The 20,627-nt window shown below is 43.6% G+C and overlaps 1 protein-coding gene across 1 annotated transcript in view; it reads left to right on the top strand.

Moving 5' to 3' along the window:
- The first annotated feature begins 8,616 nt into the window (after positions 1 to 8,616).
- The window catches only part of SHOC2 (SHOC2 leucine rich repeat scaffold protein), a 59,915-nt gene continuing 47,904 nt past the window's right edge, over positions 8,617 to 20,627 (top strand). The window contains exon 1 of the mRNA XM_066323587.1: positions 8,617 to 8,652. The gene's annotated coding sequence lies outside the window, so the exon portion shown is untranslated. The remainder of the gene's footprint in view (positions 8,653 to 20,627) is intronic.

The following is a 20,627-nucleotide window of genomic DNA, read 5'->3' as shown; positions in this document are numbered from 1 at the left end:
AAGTTCATGTTTTCCATATGACAAGAAAGTCTGGAATCAAATCTTTACTTTAAAAAGCAACAATTTGATTCAGAGTTCTGTATAATCAAGTAGCTCCAGATATGGGGTGTTTAAAAATAAAGCCACTTTGGTGAGAACTACCCATATTGAAGGTGACTTTCTGTTCTGAGTTTAAGTAAATACTTTGTTGACAGTTTAAGAAGCTTTTAACAGCACCTGATCTGTGTTTGCTCTCCACTTGGAGCTCTCTCTTTTTCCTTCTGTTCTAAAATTCTAGAGCTTGTTTCACCTCCCCGTGTGCTGATGAGATCAGAAATGTAGTGTGGCAGCATTTGGTGAAGGATGCATCCCAGTGCTTTCAGAAATACACCTGCAGATGTCATGCTGTTGTCCCCAAAGCTGCTGAGTGGTACCATGGGGCACAGAGCCCAGCTCCAGAGACATGAGGAGGAAGGTGGTTTGGGTTTACTGGGTGGGGTAAGGCAAGGAACAGAAAGCCTGGCGTGGCTCCCTGTGGCAATCCCAAATGCCTTCAGAGCCTGAAGCTTGATAGCTTGGTGTTTAACCCAGTCCATGTTTTTGAAAGGGAGTTGACAGACAAATGATATTTTTTTCAGTTGAGCTTTCTGAATATACTTATTTTAAGTTTGTTGCTTGGTGCAGTGAGATCCTCAAGCTGTATGCAAAAGGCAAGGAGACGTGCCTGGAAATGCATTATCCAAGGGACACAGAAGCAGCTTTTTGACAGGCTGCTGCTCTTCCTGCTAACACCTGGTAAATGCAGAGACCTGGCTCCATGTAAGTCCCATTCTGGGCTCCTAAGCCAAATGCTCTACACTGGCATTTCTAGGAGGTTACTGCTCTACTTGTGTGGTTTGACTCGCTGAAGTCTTTGGCCCCGTGCCCCAGAGTGCCAGCAGAGGCTTGCTGTAATTGCCCGTAAGTGCACCGTCTGTCAGATTATTGTTTAATTATTCCAGCTTCTCACCGCCACACACTGCTCAGTGTCTCTCTTGCTATCTTTATTTAATTGAGTGGAAGAAATTCGAGACTTGTGCTTCTCTTACATCACTTTGTTTTTATCCATCCTCGCCGCATCCTACCATGAAGTCCCACCTTTTGTTTGCAGAAGTCAGTCTTCTTTACAGAAAACAACTACTGTCAATATCTCAAGCATATGTTAGAAAGAGAATCAATATTTTAACACATGGTAAAGTCAAACCATAAATCTCTCAGCACAGTCAAATGATTGTATTTTTCTCCCTTGAAACACCGCTCCTCCCCCTGAGAAACAAGAGAGGGAAAGAAAACTCTTGGATAACCAAGCCCTTGTGTTCACAATGCAGGACTGTTCTTAGCCCTTTGCTCTGTGTCGCTCCTTCCTCTCCAAGATCAGTCTTTCCCTAGCCCATCCCTGTTCATCTCTTCCACAGGGATATCAGCTCTTTTCCTGAGTTCAGCTTGTGATGACCAGTTCCACTGCCCACCTGCTGCCATTTCAAACATCTCTGTGCTTCCTCTCATCCTTGCAACCAGGCTCTTAACAATGTGTGGTGAAAAATAATCTTTCTGAGCTCCCTTCAACACTCTCCTTGTCTGTATGGCCTATAAAAACCTGGCAGCATTCTGACCACTTTTCTTCTCTCATGCTCCCTGTGACTGTGACATATGTGTGTCATTTTTCTGGTCTTACACTTGGCTTTCAGCCTCTGAATCAGAACACTCTTCTTGTACAGCCCCCCACACAAAGATCAAGGCTCCGGTGCACTACCACAATAATAATAAATTTTAGGGTTGCTGGCACTCACTCTGCTCTGGTTTTCATGGCTCTGGGCAGAAGGAGTTTCGTGATGTCCTTTTGGAAGATCTATCTGCACCTGAATGATTTAGCTTTCAGGGTTTAATTTAGAAATCCTCAGCTGAAACCTTCCTTTATAGGTGTATTCACCGTAATGCCTGGCTCCCTGACCAATTTCTGGAGTTTTCTTTTCACTTCCTGTAACTGAACTGTAGGATCACATATTTCATACTACTTTCTGATTTTATTTTTCATCCATCTCTTTTCTTCAGGAAGGAGCAATTTATGTAAAATTTTCAGTGTGGAATTGACTTTAGGCTTTATTGCTGTTTGTCACCCTTCAGGAAATACAACCCTAGCTCCAGCACTCAATCCCTGCTGGCACTCTGAAGAGGAAGAGAAAATAGCAGAGCTCCAGCTATTAAGACCAACAGGCAAATATTTTATTCAAACTCAACTTCTTCCTGGGTCACTCCTAAAGAATATTTTTCTGATTGTGAGGATGCGAATGAAGGTTGTGTTTGCTTGTTTTCCTGGAGACTCTCCTATGCAGCTCATCTTCATCTTCTTCTACATTTCAGGCAGCAGAGCTCGCAGCAGTGGCAATCTGTAATCCCAAGGAAAACTGCCTGTGCCTGTGGCCTGGGTTAACCTGCTGGCAGTGATACGTGCCTGGGCAGGGGCAGCTGTTTCACACAGCTCAGCATGGACGTGCTGCCACTCCCAGCCACTTTTAGGACACAGGTGAGTTGTTTACAGCAATCTCAAAAAAACTTGTAATGAAGTTGTTCTGCCTTCCTGGAGCCACCACTCCCAGAGACCTTTCCCCTTTCTGGGTTACTGCAGGAGCCTCCTTCCTTCAGCCTCACAGCTTTATCAGCTAAAAATGATACAGTTAAGGACTGGTTGTGGTCAGGCTCTGTCTCAGAAGGAGAGGCTACACTGCCACTCTGTTGTGGCTGCTGAGAATGGGAAGATCAGAGAGGACAACAGGGAAGTGGAAGCCTGCTCCCTCTTTTATGTGGAATGGAGTCAGGATATGCCCTTGTATGAAGTTCAGCAGAGAAAAACTTGGGCTGCACTGACATTCCTACCCACCGTGCCATTCCAGTCAGCCTGGTATTAATCTCCACGGATCTCTGAAGGCATGAAACAACATGCAGTGTAAATGAAACCTGAGCCACACCACAGTACTGGTGCCAGCCACTTTTAGAAGACTGCCATGAGAGCCAAGGGAAACAGGTACAATGGTAGAAGATGCCTTGTACCACCTGCAGGCACAGACCTACAGCAGCACTGGAGCAGCTCGTGAGGCATGTGAAAAGCTGGTGAACTCAGGGCCACTTAGACTTGAATGCACTTTCCTGGGGAGGAAGTGGCTTTTCCCTTGGAAAGCTCAACTCCCCAGGGTCTGCATGAGGTCAATGGAAAAAGTGATTTCTTCAGAATATGATTCAGAGTGCCTAAGCACAGGGCTTATCTTATTGACTACAGAGGAAGCTCAACTGCTGTAGATTTAAACTCACTTTTGAGAATACTCATCCCCTCTTGCCCCTTAGTTGTGGGAGTTATACTAGACCTGGATGTGGTTAGTCCTTGGAAGGCACACTACCTACTGAAATTCAGGTGCTGCAGACCAAACTAAGAGAAGCTTGTCTACCAGAGCACAGTGTCCTGTTGGATCCTGTTTTGTCCTTTTGAGTTACCCTGGGATGTCAGAAATGGATTTGCAAGTACCAGAAAAGAAAATTAAATCAAGTAAGGTTGGTTTCTTCATGGTTGTCCTGACTGGAGCTGGAATAATCAGCATCTGTTTCAGTTTAACTGGGTTTTCATTCTGGCCTTTCTCCCCTTTCAAAGTACAGGCAACTGAAGCCTTTAATTTGCCCTGTCTTTCACTGCAGAGAAAAATAGGAGTTTCTAACAGCTGTTACAATCCTGTCTAGAATAGCTACACCAAAAAAATACAGTTTATTGTCTGTTGTGAACAAAAAAGCTCTTGCTTGTTTCTGTTGTTTGTTGTGTTGACTTTGAAAGATAAATTGTTAGAACTGATTGACTCTCCATTTGTATAATTGAAGATTAGCTTGCTTGATAGCCTGCTGGATTTGCAGTTTCCCCTTGCATTAAACAAACTAAAGAACTGCTGGCCTTGGGGCAGTTAGGACACAGCACATACTGGAAAAAGTTTGTGTGCATACTGGTAAATAAGAAAATAACTTCATGCATGACATTCTGGATGTGTTGCTGCAGTGCTGATATGTCCTGTCTTTCCACCTGGAAGAGCTCTTGTAAGACCTAGGAAGCCTGTTTAAAAAAAATCCTAACAGACATGAATTGGTGGCTAATGAGTTGAACGTAGAAGCTGGTGGGACCAGAACTAGTTATTACAGGGTAGTTCTAAAATCCTAAATCATGCTGCTTGTTTTTGAGGACATAAGTACTCTGTCCTTTTATCATACATTTGCTTTGTAAAAACAATTGGAGAAAAAAAGCAAAAACAACTTCTTGCCACTCAAGTAAGCTGACCTGGCTCTGAATATATAAAAGGAAGTGACAGTAAAAATAGTAACATCTTACTGTACTGTAGTCCTTCAACAGAGAACCACATTTTGAGGTTCCCGTTCTTTGCATCCTTCTTTGTACTGCAAAGGCATCTTGCCCCAAGCAGAAGCTTTTGCTCTGGGGGGGTCAGGGTCTGATTTCAATGGGACACAGCTTGGTGTCAGCCACTGCATTGAGTTATCAGCTTTTAGACATTGACAAGGGCTATGACTTTCCATGTGCATCCTCCAGGTTTGGTTTCTGTGCCTTCCTCTCTCCCCCTCTGCCAAGTGGTCCAGCCTTCCCAGTTTTTGTCTACCCATAATCAAGGCAGTGGAGCTAAGGTGCCATTAGAGGGGAAGACAAAAGAGAATGACAAGGCATACACTGTTTCCATGATGGCTATGGTGCTCACAAAATTAGGAGGGATTTGTTATGCCATCAGCCTTCAAAACATGCTTCTCTCCCCCAGAATAACTAAACTCTGTGCAACCCTTGGCCAAGAGACTGAAGCTGCAATTCTGTTAAACTGACAATTCAAGGGAAAGGAATAGGATATGGCAGGAAGGTCTGGATAGATTGAAGTGTGGATGAGAGGAAGGTAAAACCTAGTAGGAAATTTTGAGATTTGAGACATGAAAGCGGGAGGTTGAGATACAGAAAGAAAGAAAGAAACAACTGGGAACTAAAGTTTTATGTTGAGACTGGCAAGGAACTGGCAGACAGAAGCCACAACACAACTTCACTACAAGAAAGAAGAAGGAAGAGAGTGGAAAGTCAGAGGGATAGGCAGTGACATGAAGAACCAGACAAGAGACTGGACTAGGATGGGGAACCAAAGTTGGAGGCCCTGCTGGAGATTAGGAAAGGAAGGACAGTCTGGGGAAGGAACAGGTGATCCAAGTCTGAGTGTGGAGGTTGGGCACAGACAGCAGGGAGGGCACAGAGTAGCAGGGGAGAGCTGTGGGAAGCAGCCCCACACAGGGCAGAGCAGAGGGGGATGTGGGTGGAAAGGGGCACAACGGGCTGTGCTTGCTGGGACATCCTGACTTGCAGAGCTGGAAGCAGAACAGAGCTTCCCTGAGGCTGGTCTTCATGTTGGCTCAGCCAGCAAAGAATTTGCCTCTTGTGCTGTCTGCCCCAGCAGCAGTGCAGAAACGACTGGAGCTGAGTGTCCTTGGCCAAGGCAGCAGCAGCTGCCTGCCTGGGGGAGGAGAGCAGGCTTTCGGGTACTTGGATGACAAAAATTCTACAGTTGGGAGGAGGTAGTGAAAAGGCCACATGACTGAGGGAGAAAGGGTCAATTCATTAGCCTGACAGCCACTAAATGAAGAAAAGGCAAGTGGGACTATATATAAAAGGTATCTGAATTTGGTCAAAGATGCTTCTGAAGTTGCTAGATTGATCTTGTGGTCGGCTTAAGCAAGCTTAACTAATTAATTGCTTTATTTTAGTTCATTGTGTAAGAGCTAGCTCCTAATAAATCACACTGTTTTGTAGAAACATGCTTGAAACAACTGTGTAAATACTAAATAGCCTTAGGAATGGTCTTATGAATCCACTAAGTAATCCAAATTCCAACACTCATCCCCCTCTGCTGCTGGTCTGGATGGAGAATAACAGTCCAGTGCTGCTGTTTCTTTTTCAGTAGAAGGGGCAGAAGTCTGTGCTGGACACACAAGGCTGGGGACACACAGCTGATGGCCCATGGAGGTGCTGTGATGCTGTGTGATCCTGCACCAACAGCTGTCCTTTTCAGGACCATAGGAAATGCTACAGGTGTTACAGGAACATTACGGATGTTGCAAAGCCAAGCCTTTTAAAGTTAGGCAATGTCCAAATGAAATTGCCAGTGAAACCTTAATTCAGAACCATGTAGGTTATGAAATGCTCTTTAATTATGTTTCTCCTCCTGCTCGTTTCAGTGTGGATGGCAATAATTCAAGGTCCTTGCACGGTCCTGTGGGGTTTCTGGGGCAACAAAGATTGAGGAGCCTCTGACTTGCTGTCTGTGGATTTATCTTAAGGAGAGGTACTCAGTCACAGTACTGCAGATTCAAAATTCAGGCCTGTCAGCACAGTCTCCTGATCCTGAGAGACTCTTCATTAATACATGTAAGGATTGTGAACTCCTACAATCACCTTCTGCTCTGGGACAGGTCTGTGCCAGTGAGATCTGGGGACAGACATTGCTGATGGAGACTGGGAGTAGGTTGGAGCTGAGCTTTCCAGCATCCAGTAGGAGGGTTTAAAATTAACTACTCCATTTGGGCAGATTAAAAACAAATCTTTCATGCATGAATTCTGCTTTTGCAAAAATGTCTGTTAGTTCTGATTGTTGGCACAAGAATTATCATAGTATCAGTCTAATCTCATATGACATATTTAAGGATTTGCAGCAGAAGGGTGTAAATTTCTTGGCTGATTTATCTATTGAGACAATTGTCCTGCTCTGCTTCGTATCAGCTTTTCAGAAGAAATCAGGGTTTTTGAGTATAAAGTAATATTTCTTTAGATTTTAAATAATGTTTTTTAAAATAAGTGAGTAGAAACCGAAGTAGAATCTCTGACAGAACCCGACTACATGTGGCACATAGTCTTTGTAAATATCTCAGTGCTAAGGCAACTGGGCAGTGACACTTTGCACACAAAGGCCTGAGAAATGTAAAGGTACACTGCCAACAGAACGTTCAGATCCTCCCTACAACACCCCAGACTTTTAATGCAAATGGCTGTGTTCAATTAAGTCACACAAGAAACATTCTTTTCAGGCTCCAAGTTCTCAAGGCAAAGTGTGTATTTCCACGTCTTATGGAGGATCCTGCACTGTCCACAATGACGTTTTACTGATTAATAACAGCAAATAAACATCCAGTCATTGTAAGAAATACTGTCACTACGAAATCTCAACTGCTTTCTGTCTTGTGATCCAACATGCCAAAAATCCAGTTCTGCTTTTAATGCTGTCCAGCATTTATTAGTAAAAACCCACATAACCACACTGAACTGTCTGGTTTGCCAAAGACTCACACAAAGGCAATTGGCACAATTTTGGTATTTGATAATTGAATGTGAATAGCCTTGTTTCACTGAAACCAGCCCAGATGATTGCCAAAAGTTGTAAAAATTCTGATGGAAATAGCAGACACTCAGATTCGACTATCAGATGTAGGAAATGGCTCCCAAATTTACTCATGGTTTTGATTCTGCTGAAGTAGCTGCTGAACGGGACCTGTGAGACCAGTCCGGACTAGCAAGTATTGAGATCAATTAGTGGACTCCTATTAATTTGAACGTATTTTAGAAATTACAAAGTTGAGATACTACTGCAGTGCAGAATCTAGGCTTGAAAGGGGAACTGATTGCAACCACTTGAGAACTTAGCATTAAAAAGCTAAACCTTTCTCAGCAAAATACTGAACGTTCTATTATAACGAGGCGTCAAAGAGCTTGCTTTTAAAGCCCATCCTAAATGAAAGGGCGACTGATGGCAGGTGCTCTGTGACACTTGAATGTATTTGTCTGCACAGAGGTGTGCTCGTCACCTTCTGCACCGGTGCTGCCCTTTCTTGCAGCTGCCGCGTATCCCTTGCAAAGGCAGCTTGGTTGGGCTTAGCCTGAGATATCTGCTACAGAAAGACGAGTCCGAGGTTACAGTAGTTGCCAGCTGGGGATGGTCCCGATTTAGTCGAAAAAGGAGACACGGGAATGCCGCGGTCCCCGTGTCCATTTCTTCGGCGGGGTCTCAGCAGCTAAAGGCGCTTTTGCAGCAAGAGCGAGTGGCCGTGCCCGGAGCACTGAGGGGAGCTGCTCCGCGCCGACCCATCCCACCACAATTCCTGATCCTGCCTGCGCTGCGGGCAAACCCGCCAGTTCGCCTGTTGGAACGGCAGGAAAACACTTCCTGATTGTTGTAACACTTGAATGAATTGCAGCGGGTCACCGACCGAGCTACGGGCTGCCCTGCTCCCCGGGGACATCCCGGCAGCGCCGGCCCGACGGCAGCTTCCAGCGGGGCGTGCGGGGCCGGGGACTCCCCCCGGGCCCCGCGATCGGCGCCGGGACAGCGCAGGGGAGCCGGCCCGGGCTCCGGGAGCGCCGGGCTCCGCACGGCCCCGCTCCCGCCGTCGCCACGGGCAACGCGGCGCTTCCGCCGTAACCTGGAAGCGCTCGGTGCCGGCGCTCGGCGGGCCCGCCCCGAGTGCCGCGGGAGGGCCGTGGGCGGGCGGTCCCGTGACGGCTCGGTGCGCACAGACGGTGGCCGGCAGGGCAGGGCCGGGCGCGGAGCGGGAGGATGGCGGAGCCGCACGGTACGGGGCGGGCGGGCCGGGGGGCGCTCGGCCGGGCGGCGGCGGACAGCGGGCGGCGGCCGGGGGCGGCGGGAGGCCGCGGGCACAAAGGCGGGGAGGGCCGGGGCGCAGGTGGGGAGTCCGCGCCCGCCCCGGCGGCGCTGCCCCGCCCGGTCCGCGGGGCCCGGCGCAGGTGGGGCGGGCGGGGACGGGCCGGGGGCGGCCATCGCCCCCGCGGGGCTCGGCCGAGGGGCTGCCGGGCGATGGCAGCGACCGCCACAACAACAACAATAACAGCGAAAAGAAAGGAGGAAGCTCCGTCTTAGAGCCTCGCCTCTCGTCCTCCCCGCCGGCTCTCGGTGCCGGGAGCTGGCGCGGGGGGATTGGAGCGGGCTGGCGTGTGTGTAGTGGCAGTGGCGCTCGGGGCAGCGATTGCCGGGAGCGGTAATGCTTACGGCTGCCTCTGCCCGTGTCAGCGCGGCCCCAGCCCTGCGCATAGGCGGGAGGCTCTTTTCCTGTTTCACCCGATCTATTCGCTGTGGCGGTTCGGATGGAGCCACAGAGGCAGAACCTCGTTTCAAAAGTCGTCGCCTTCCTGTCTAGCCAGGTGATTTTCCCGGTATTTAAAACAGAGAGGTGTGACAGAGAAAAGCGGTGTGACAGCTTCCCGCGTATATCTGTGGCTGCAGAAGGCGCCTTCGCCGAGTTGTTCGTGCCTTTCTGTAGGAAATGCTTCAAAAGCTGTAGTAACCTTAGTAAGGTGAACGGCCGCCTTGGCTGAAATTGCGGCTGGGCGTGAACTACACAGCAATTCAGCAGGACTGAAGTTTGGTGAAACTGTGTTGCTGCTTCACTTGTCCATCTTATTTAGGAGCAGGCGTGGACACGGAATAAAAAGTCTCAGTGTGTGAGAAAACAATTGCGAAGTGCTGAAATAGTACTGGTAATTTTTAAGTTGTGTTTCTGAGATGGGACTGTGGAAGCGTTGAGATCTGCACATGTGCAGACTTCTGAGGTAGAATATTCGTGATCAAGGAGTTGTAATTGTTTGTACTGTCACTGCTGCAGTACTTGGTGGGATTTTTTTTTTTTTTTTTGGACTACCAGAATAGAAATGAAGATGGTTTTGGTAATTACCTTCAGGGTCTTGATTTTCTACTGTTTCTTGTTTGCATGTTTGACTTTATGTGTTGTTCTTTTTACCTTCTAAACTGTGTGTGTTGTTTTTTTTTTTTAAATCACTAGTCTTTATGATATACTTCTATTTATAAAACCAAGGGCTTAAAGTAGGTGGTGGTCAAATTAAATCACACTTATTTACAGCCATATTTCAGGCATATGTTGTATGGTGATCTTGATATAAACCTAGTCTGGTTTTGGGAAAGATTTACAGTATCTTATGAATTTATTATTACACTACTGTGCATACATTTTAATTTTAGTAACATCCTTATAATCTTAATTCCCCTTGAATATTTTGGATTTCATTATTTTGTTTTTCTATGTAACTATTCTTTGCTCTGGATGAGTAAAATGGGAGATTATTTTACCAATTTGAAGCTGCATCCCTTTAATTTTAGGCCGCTTGTCAGCCGTCAGCATTTCTGTGCATGTGGCAAGGCAAAGCATGTGTATTAGGCAAAACTAATTTTATATGTAACCTTGTAATACACAAAGATGATTCCAGACAAAGCTCTCCTTGTGTCCCCAGCCTTCCTTTGAGGAATACTGAGTGATCCTCAGAGGATGCTGTCTTCTTCCACGTCTCTCTATCTTCTCTTTCTAGAAACAATCCCCAGCATTTTTTGTTTGCGGTGATGGCAGGGGAGGGTCAGTGAGCAGTTCTGGTGGTGAGAGCTGCTGTTCCCGGTGTAGTTTTTCCTTTCCAGCGTGGTGTATCTGTAAGGCAGGAGGTGCTGGGAGGGGCGTTCCTTTGTTATGTTGACACTTAAATCGCGCTGACGGGTGTATTCTCCTCCAGGAATTTTGTATGATTGAAGGGATTCCTTCGGACAGGGAATATTTTCTCCAGCTGTCTTCCTGTGCTGTTAGCCTATGTGCAGAGATTAATTGGTCGGAAGATCACTGCTGTGCGTGTGCCTTGTAGGAAACCTTTGGATTGATTGTGACTTGGCTGTGGCTTTCTAGAAAAGCATGTTTCTGCTGGAGCAGCGTGTGTGGCAGTCCCGGCTTGTCACTGTGCGAGCTGGCAGCTGCCGACCTGTGTGGAGCACCCGTGAAATAGGTGGATGGAGGTGCTTGCATGTGGGCACGGCGCTCGTGCATTGGAATTGAATTAGGGCTGTCAAAGCATCTTCTGCATGTTCGAAATAAGGATCACATTCTGCGATCCCTTCTTCACTGAGGAAGCCCAGTAAACAACAAAGCTCTGTTTTGGGAGGGTTTGGTATTGTAGAAAGGAAATAAAACTGCCTTAAGAGACCTCAGTGGTTCCAAAATACCACTGTGGACAATTTGGGTGGGTGCTAAGAAGGAGCCGTGTCTCTCTAGGAGCAAGTTCTCCTTTGTGTCTGAGGAAAGATGAAAACTTCTGTGCGCAGGAGGGGAGGGCAGCGTTGTCCCTTCCCGTGTCCCACCACCGCGCCTGGGATGGCTGTCCCTGATGCCCACCATGTCCCTGCTCTCCCCAACACCTGGGTTTGGGGTGTCTGTGCTGTTCCTGGGCGCAGGAAAAGCTGGTGCCAATGTCCTCATGTCCAGCCCGCCATACCCTCCCAAACAGCGTGGCCAGTGGCATTTGGCATTTCCCACTCAGAACGCTTCGAGGCTCATTGCTTTTGATTTTATTTTTCAGTGGATGCTCTTTTAATTGAAGTGAGGCTTGCTTTCTGCTCGGTGGTGGTAATACCTTGTATTTATTTTGAATGCATGCAGCTGTTATCTCAGAGGAGATACTTCTGCCTCTCTCTTTTTGGTGGGTTTCTTGTGCGTGAGAGGGCTGGGAAGGATGCAGTAGTGAAGATTAAAAAGCCACTTACAACTGATTGTACCGATAAAAAGAGCTCTCGTTTTCGTGGAAACTGTATTGGCTGACATGGTCTAGTCTGTTTGATACAGTAGTCTTGCTGTGTTACAAAACGGACTGGGATAAAATGTAACAGGTTGTTATAAAAAGGAAGGTAATGTTTGCAGTATTAGCCATTAACCTTAATTTGCTTGTTTTTTGCTGCACTGCTTTTCCTTGACTCTGTTGTGAAATACACATCACGTACTATTATATATCTGGGAATTCTCCAACATCAAATTTGGTTCAATAAAGGCATATCCCAGTCTCTGGATGAAAAGGGAACTTTAATTACTGAGATTTTTTTCCACCATTAACCTCCAGGTAATTTATCTTTTGTAGAGAAATTATGGACAGCTTATAATTTCTTTCAAAGAAGTGAATTTCTGCCATGTGGTGATTTTTAGACTGGTTTAAGATTGTCGCAATTTAAGAAGTACTTTATCTGTAATGCTCTAGAAGAGAAATGAGAGAACAGAGCCCATCACATAACTGCAGACATTCTGACTGGTGTGAGGATATAGTAAGAGGCTGTGAATTGGTGTAGATAAATACTAGGATGCATGGTCAAAGAACTTTTTTAAACAATCTGGCTTGTCTGTGTACTTGGTTCTTTTAGTATTGTTTTACCATTAAGGTGTACGTGTTGGAAAAAAAAGTAAATACTTGAGTCTATTGGTTTGCTTTTTGCTTTCTCTATGAAAGCGTAGTCTCAGAGTGGATGTGCGTTAGATCCTGGTTTGCATACTTGCCTCCCTTTCTGTCTCAACCACTGCTGGAGAGCTTTTTTTTTTTTTTTTTTTTTTTTTTTTCTTCTTCTTTATTTGCCACAGGAAAGTATGTGCACGTTTATTATTATTATTTTTAGCCTAGCTGAAAGTCTGCTGCAGTGTGTGAGTGGTGTTGGGTTTTGCCGAGGGGAGCAGCCCTGGGGACCGAGCTGTGCTCCAGCCCAGTTGCTGTCTTGTGAGACGTGAGGCTGGTGCTCGCATTAAATTGGTGGTAGCTTGCTCTCACCTTTGCTGTGCTAATCCTCTGCGTGCTTTTGTGCCCAAGGACGCTTCATATTCTGAGTATGACCAAGAGGTACGGAGTGATCCAGCAGGCAGTATTTCCATGGAGCCCTGTTGATCCCGTAGGTATTGTATCCGGTTCAGTGGACCTGCCTACCCTGTGGTCGGAGCCTTTTTGTTATGCGTGCATCCTAATTGTTCTTTCTCTCGGCATTGTGCGCAGACTGAAGGGGCTGTGCACCAATGCAAATGGCCTTTCTAATACCTTCTGCATTTGCATTATAATGGCTGCATAAATATTGCAGCACATCTCAATTCACTCACTGCTTTGACTGCTAGGCTTTAAAATAGCTTCTTTCTGTAGCACAGATCTTGTTCGTGGTTGGTATTGCTTTGGAGAGGGGTTCTGAAGTGCATCCTTATTAAATAGTGAGGCTTGTTTGTAATGAGGTGCAATTTTAACTTAGCCATGTTCTAGTCTCCCACTCCTTTCAGCCCACAGGTTGATACATGCACTTGGAGGCAAAAAAATTTCAAGCTTGAGCAGTTTTTCACCAACTATTTCTAAACTAACTATATTTGGGGTTGCAAAACATGTTTGCTTGAGATTTTCTTTTGCATTAATTCCAGGAATCCTATGGATGTCTGTGAGAATATTTTTTACATAAAGAATGTGAAACATTGTGCCGCCGTTGTTTTGGTGCTGAAACATTTGTTGACTTACTGAAAGTGTCGATACAGGGATGTGACTGAAAGCAGACACTCTTTTTGGGAACTGGTGGCAGGTTGCCATCACCTATCTGTCAAAAGTTTGCTTTACAGAGTTGTTAAACAGAACAGTGATTAGTATCACGTACTTGAGTCTTAGTGATTAATAGACACATAGAGACTTTTTAATATGATCAGAGAATGCCAGCTTTTCTTGTGGCTATAGACTTGTTATTAATGTCATGTGTCACATTTGGGGAAAGCTAGTACATGAAGCTATTATTTATATTTTTGGTCAATTCATTTTAATCCTAGGGTTCACTCTGTCTTACATGGTTTAGTGTATGAAAACTGCAGCAAGAAAGGTATGTGAGGGTTTTTTTTAATATATCTGATGTTAGTAGCTTGTCACTCTTGCACTTGTTTGCATGTATTAAAGCAGTATGAGTTGTTCAGGTTAAGGACATGCAGAATGAATGAGCTTGTAAGAATTAAAATTACAAAAACTGTTTTCTGAAACAGCAAACAGGATAGTATTGCAGGAATCCTAAATTTACTTAGGGCTTCTGTATGATGATTGATGAATCACTTACATATGAAGTATTCTTCATAGTGCTGCAAACGACATATGTATTACTATAATGCAGTACTTTTAACACTAGCCCAGTCAAAAAATTGTGTCTATTAGAAGTTTAGAGTAAGTACAGTGATGGGCATGAAGGTGCAAGGTTAAATAATGTTATGCAAAGGCATAAAAATAATCTTGACACCCCAATACCTGTGAACACTGAGATGTAGTGTATCTATATTTCACATACAGGTACATATGGATTTTAAACATCTACAGCAGGTAATGTTGGTTTAGTATGTAAAAAAATATAGCAAAACCACTTCAGGATTTGCTGTTGTATTTAGGTCTGTGTTTTCAGTGTCTCCATCTTAAGAGGAATTAGTATTAAATCAAAAACTGAAGAGTTGTTTCATGACAGTTTGAATGGTCGGAGCAATTAATTGGTCTGGCATGTTCTCTTGACTGAGAAGAAAAGTAAGAATATTTATGACTTTTATGAAGAAATACCTGACTGGCAGCCAAAACAACCAGGGCCTGATATTTGTTTGTAGCCGCGGTGCAGCAATGATCACGGGGAGTCAGACTTCTCTCTTCTTTTTCTTTTCTCTTGCCTGTGCCCCAGCCGTTTAAATATTGGTAAATAGGGTATTTTGCTTTCTCTTTGTTATGAGATTCTGTCCTGTGACTGCCAGTAGTGGTAGTCTGTGTAATTGTTGCGTGTGAACTGTCCAGTCTCCTATATAATAAGATTTCTGACTATTGTATATTTTTTTTGATACTGAAAGTTATAATCTGTTTTGTAATACACAGCATTAATCGTGATTATTGAGAATTGTCCTGGGAGGAAGTACTCATGTTGTGTCAAAATGCTCAGAGCAAAAAAAGAGCTCTTTTTTACTGTTTCTTAACTGTTGCATAGGTTTTTCTTTTTTAAACAAAAGAAAGCCATTCAGTGTGTCACAACTTAAAGCTTCTATTGCACGGTAGTGGAGGTTGTAGTAAATCTGTAGATAATTAGCTAGAGCTCTGTGTACAGTTGCAACTACAGGTGCTGAGTAAAGTGCATTGTGCCATGGAAAGGTTCAGACCTTTAGCTTCAGTCTTATTTTTTTGTGTTAGACCTAATCTAGCATCATTCCATCCTCATTAAAAAAGAACCACCTTGTAATCTCTCTCAATGCTTCTCTCCCAACTCAACACCCCCCCCAGTCAACCTGCAGCTGTCCAAGGCAGAGAAATAATTGAGCGATCATTATTCTCTTCATTAGATGAGAAGTTGTGTTTCTGAAATTGTAGCGTCAGAGTTCTGTGCACTGTTATATTCCCCTTCCCCCTCTGCTGCAGAAAAGCAGAACTGTGCATTTCTTTTAATTCCAAGGGATAACTGCACAGCCAGGAGCCTTTTGCAGATTGCTGCAAATACCAACTCCTGTTTAGAAGCATGTAGTTACACGGAGTCACTGTGTGGAGCAGAGAGAAGATGACTTCACTGGCAAACTGTGTATCTCCTGGAGGCATCAGGTGGCTCAATATGTAAACAAAAGTCCATTGCAGTGAAAAATAGATCTTTATAAAAAGAAATAATGCAAAAAAGTGGCCTCCTAAACAAGGAAGTGAAGGGCTAACAGAGAATTCATCTGTGTAGTCCTGCAAAATGCTGATCATAGCAGAATGTGAAAGATTTACCATGAAAACCCATTTTGCTGTTGCTTCTGATGTAGTACTTAAGAGTACACGACTTTCAAAAATGGTTCATGTAGAGAAATGATTGTACAATTAAAGGGTCTAAAGCCAAGAATATATAATATGCATAATTTGGAGTGAATGACACAAATTTCTTATTGAAGGGATGTATGGGTTAAATGAAGCCTCAGTTCAGATGTTCTTGTTAATATGTTAAGTCTGTGACAATTACTTTTCTAATAGTTCTTCAAATATAATGGCTATTGTTCAGCACTTACAAAATCAAAAATATTACTTATTAAAGAGAATTTTATAATACTGGCAGTTGCATAAGCTTTATTGAATTTAAAAATCTAGATTTCATGAAAAGGGAAATTTGTATTAGTAAATAGCACAAATGAATACTTGGGAGCTTGTTTTTGTACAGCAGATTTTGTTTTGGTGTGCCTGTCCAGGTCTTTTGAACTCTCTGCCACTGTACAGATGATCACAGATTTCAGGTAATCATATTTGTTTTTCATGGTGGGCTACATATTTGCTTTTTGGAATACTCAAAAAAATTGTTTGGCAGCTTACGTTATAGCATATTGTGTGTGGCAGGCCTAGCTAGGAGGGAACAAAAGTTTAAATATTATACCTATGAGTTGTAATTCAGAATTTAAATATAACAAGATGGATTTTTCCCCCCCATGATTTCATCCATGAATTTTTCTGTGTTTTAGGTCATCATTAGGGCCATTTTTACAGTAGTAATTTCTCTTTTCCCCATTAGAAGTCGACAGATAAATGTTGCTAGTTGTTTCTTGCATTTAGACTGTATCCTGTCTTGTCTTTTAAGACTTACCTCTTTGCAGTGCAGCCCTTTGGAGAAGCCCTAAGTCATACCCAGATATCGAGGTTTCATTTACATGCTCTCACTGTAGTATCATGTTTTCTTCTTCTAAACCGAGATGCTGTTTATTGAACCAATTAGCTGCTGGGTGCAAGCCAGAACTTTCTCCTGAAATCAGAATTAATGAATAAACAAATTCCACTGGAAGGATTCCTGTTCTCACCAGGCAGTGGCAGTTAACGCATGACAAGGACGCGGTTCGTGCCCTGTCGCCTCAGTGCCTGTGTGTGTCTGGGTCTGTGCTCAGCCCTGCCAAAATCCATGGGGTAAACTTCTGAGTGTAGATCACAACGTTCACATCACACATTTGATGGTATGTCTGTCTTGGGCTGCTTTTTGAAACCATTCCAGCTCTTCTGTAGTCAGCAGATGGGATGCATACGCCTTCATTAACAAGCAGTTAACTCCGCTGGTAGGACTGAATTTTCATCACGCTCCGGGTCTCTGACTTGGCTCTTTCTGCATTCCAGCTCCCACTGTTTGTTCTGCTGTCTCTAAGAAGAAATCGACAGGAGTGTTACATGCTCCTGCCCTCCTGTGGTAACGAAAACCCAAATGTTTTTTCTCAAAATCAGGTTGTGTAAAAATAAGAGAGAGAGGAGAACAAGGAACTAGTTTTTTTCTTCTGGAGCAGCTACTCACATCTCAAGACGTGCGTTTGCCTTTGGTGAAGTGTTCTGCTTCAGAAGCCCTGAGAAAATCAGTTATTTCTGAATTTGCTGTTGCAGTATCAAAAAAACTTTTGTAGCCTTTTATACTCTTGAATAAACTTTCTTGCTTTTATATGTGGTGTCCCTTATATATATATATTTATATATATACTGTCCCTTTTGAGTTAGAGAAATTCAGGCACAAATTACGGGGGAGATTTTAACCAGCAGCAGTGGCAGTGAGGCAGCTCTGCCTTCCCTTCTGTGAGCCAGTGAAACCCCGTCCTAGGATGTGGCTTGGAAACACCAGGCTCACTGTGGTTGAGGAACAGAGAGGATCCCAACCCCAAACTCCTCACTGCTCCCAGCTAAGTGGAAGGTGTGCAAATGGGCACAAAACCATGGCTGCAGTGAGATCTTTGTTGGCTGTGGGGACCACGGAGAGTACCGTGTTGCATCTCTGAATGTACAGTGTGGTAACAAGTAGTCATCTGACCTGAAAGGTTCCTGAAATGGTTGTAGTCTGTATGTGACCTCGTTTTTCTTAATGATCCTCTGTATTAATAATACCAAAAGAAAGGTGCTCTCATCTTAACTTCAAAGCTCGTGGTGTATGTAAACTATGGACGTACACCCTCAGTCTTGGTAGGCAAATCTTTGTGTTGCTGTCAACCTGTAAAGTCTTGGAATGAGAAATCTGTGTTTGTCACAGCTTTCAGTCCTGTGATTTTCAGTGCCTACTGAAACTGGTTTGTTTTGTATTTTCCACTTAAACCTGCTTTATGTTAGCAGGGAGACTTTCACAGTTTGCACGCTGTTAGTTCTTTGGGCCAGCTTGCTGTCTGTCTTTCAGAAGCATTTGATATAAGCTGATCAGTTGTATACCATGGTAATCAAAGTATGCTTGAGAGCTGATTCTACTGATTTTTCGCATTGCTTTGTACTTTTATAACGTGATTTTTGCTCTTTCTTTGTCTTTGAAGCTACATAATTAATAGTTGAAATACCTTCTGACAAAAAGAAATGGTCCAGAACAAATTTTTTTAATCATGCCTGTAAATGCCTTATTTTGTGACACAGAAACAAGTTGATGTAAGGCAAAAGAGTGTACAGAGCATGAAAACTACTCATTGCTACTGCTTGTCTGTATTCCCTTATCCTCAGGTAACATGAGGTTTCCTGCCTCCATTCATCTTAATGCACACATTCAAGTATATGTGCATGCCTGAGCTTTTTCCAAGTAACTGGTATGCTTCCATCATTGGATTACTCTGTTTGCTAGTCTAGAGGCATAAAGTTTTCTAATAAAAGTAGGAGGAGAGAGCATGGAAAGTTTGTACATGAGTGCCACTTTCAGATTGCTTTATCTAAATAGAAGTTATTAATTATGCTGAAAATAATTTTTTCACCAGTTTTCGATCAATTTTCAGGTAGTTACTCTGTTGGAACCCTGGTCAAAATAAAGTTTTTATTGCTGTATTATAGAGATGATTAGTCCAGAATCACAGCATTTAGGATTCATTTGGATTCTCATTTTCCTTGCTGCCAAAACTCTTAGTTACCAGCTAGTGAGCACTGTAAATTTTCTTGTCAGTCAGATGTGGGAGGCTGGTTATACAGCCTTTTTTCTGACCTCCTGTGATCATGGGCACCTTTCATCCAAGGCTACTCTTTGGTTTTGATTATTGGTATCATTATTAACGTGCAGCTTTTACCACTGCCTAGTGCTTGCAGCCAAATGTAAATAAAATATCCCAGCTTGAATAGCAGTGACAAAGGAAAGCTTAAACAAGTGATCACAGAGCAGAGTAATTAGCCAGTGCAAGGAAGTGGTTCTTTCAGGTTTTTCATTTGCCTTTAAGGGTCACTTTTCAGTGTGAAGTGCTCTGATATGCTGACAAAGCTGTTATTATACCATTATATATATATATACACACACATGTGAAGGTGGGAGAATTACTTTGCACTTTTTGAAGTTTACCAGACTCACTTGTGGATCGCTCCCAACTTTATTTTGGGTACTTCTGGTGGCAGCTAGTGGTGCTTGAATTGAGTAATGTGGCTTTTATGCAAACCTAATACTCGACACAGTATCTAGAAATAATAAATAGCAAAGTGAGAGCTCCTGATGATAATACAGATGAGGAAGAAATTTTAACAGATAGTATTTTTTCAGCCTAATTTGAATTTGCTTTATCTCCCCTTTTTTGTTTAACATTCAGTATTTTGTATCTCTGTTAGTAACTTCATTTATTGTATATGCAGGCATGACCAGTACGTTGGAGCATGCAGGGCAGCGTGGCTTGGAAGCAGTCCACAGGCCAGAAGTGCCTTGCAGGGCAGTGATTTGTGTCCTTTTTCTGGAGGACAGGTGGGAGGGCTATTTGGGTGATAAGTACTTGAATACTGAATTTTTTCTTAGATAGCACTTTGTAGTCTCATCTAGACATAATGGTAGCATGGCTAAAGGATGGAGGATATAGGCAATTTTCTAGCAGATTCCTGCAGTTGTGCGTGTGTTTATAAATAGGAGAAGAATTGGACCCATAGAAGCATCCCTTGAAGATACCACATTCTTCTGGAGAGTGATGAAGAGCTCCCGAATCAAAGTAATAATTTATTGATAAATGCTAGGAGTAGGAACGAGATGGTGCTATGTAAGATCATGCTGTAATGCAGCCCACAGTGATGAGTCTGAGTGTTGGCAGGGATCATCTGGTCAGGATTAAGTGGTAGTGTTATTTGCTCTGTAAAATAAGCTAGAAGTTGCTTGTGAGAAAAATGAGCGGTGAAATAGTATCTGCACTGATCTGACATGAGGAATTTAGGAGTTAGGGGACAACACATAGTGTGTCAAAAACAGAGGCTGTGGTTAAAACCTTTTTCTCTCAGTCATGTTTCCAACTGGCCCCACAAGCACAGATCAAATTTAGCCTTAAAAAGCAAGAGTAATTTAAAATTAAAATTTCTATATTTGTGTCATGTCTGAATTTGATCCCCATAGGATGCTGATCTAATATATAGTGATTTTATGTATATATTCGTTTTTTAAAAATTGATAATTCATGTTTATAGCATTTAAGTGTACTTTAATTCTAAGCCAGTTGTCAGACTAGTTATGCTACTCTGTAAGAATTACAGAAGCTTCTGGTTTGGTAGGAGTTTGTGCAGTTCACACAGTGATATTCAGCTTTTCACATTGCAACTTCTCCACCTCCTGTTGGAAGAATTATTGTCAGAGAATGTAAGAAGAGGAGGAAGGAGGAATTGTGGGGGAGAGAAGCTGCCTGTGTTTGCACAACCTTATGTCCAAGAACTGCAGGAGCAGGGGGCTGGTGGGGAGGGGGTTTCCTCAGACATGTGCTGATCCTTTAAGCCCCCAGGTAGGAATAGAAGAGTGGGTGTAACTGGACTGTTTCTTGCCTTGCAGCAAAGGGAGGGATGGAGCAAGGCT

This window comes from Sylvia atricapilla, chromosome 8, assembly GCF_009819655.1.
Source record: "Sylvia atricapilla isolate bSylAtr1 chromosome 8, bSylAtr1.pri, whole genome shotgun sequence".
Taxonomy (NCBI): Eukaryota; Metazoa; Chordata; class Aves; order Passeriformes; family Sylviidae; genus Sylvia; species Sylvia atricapilla.
This window is presented reverse-complemented; position numbering and strand designations above follow the sequence as displayed.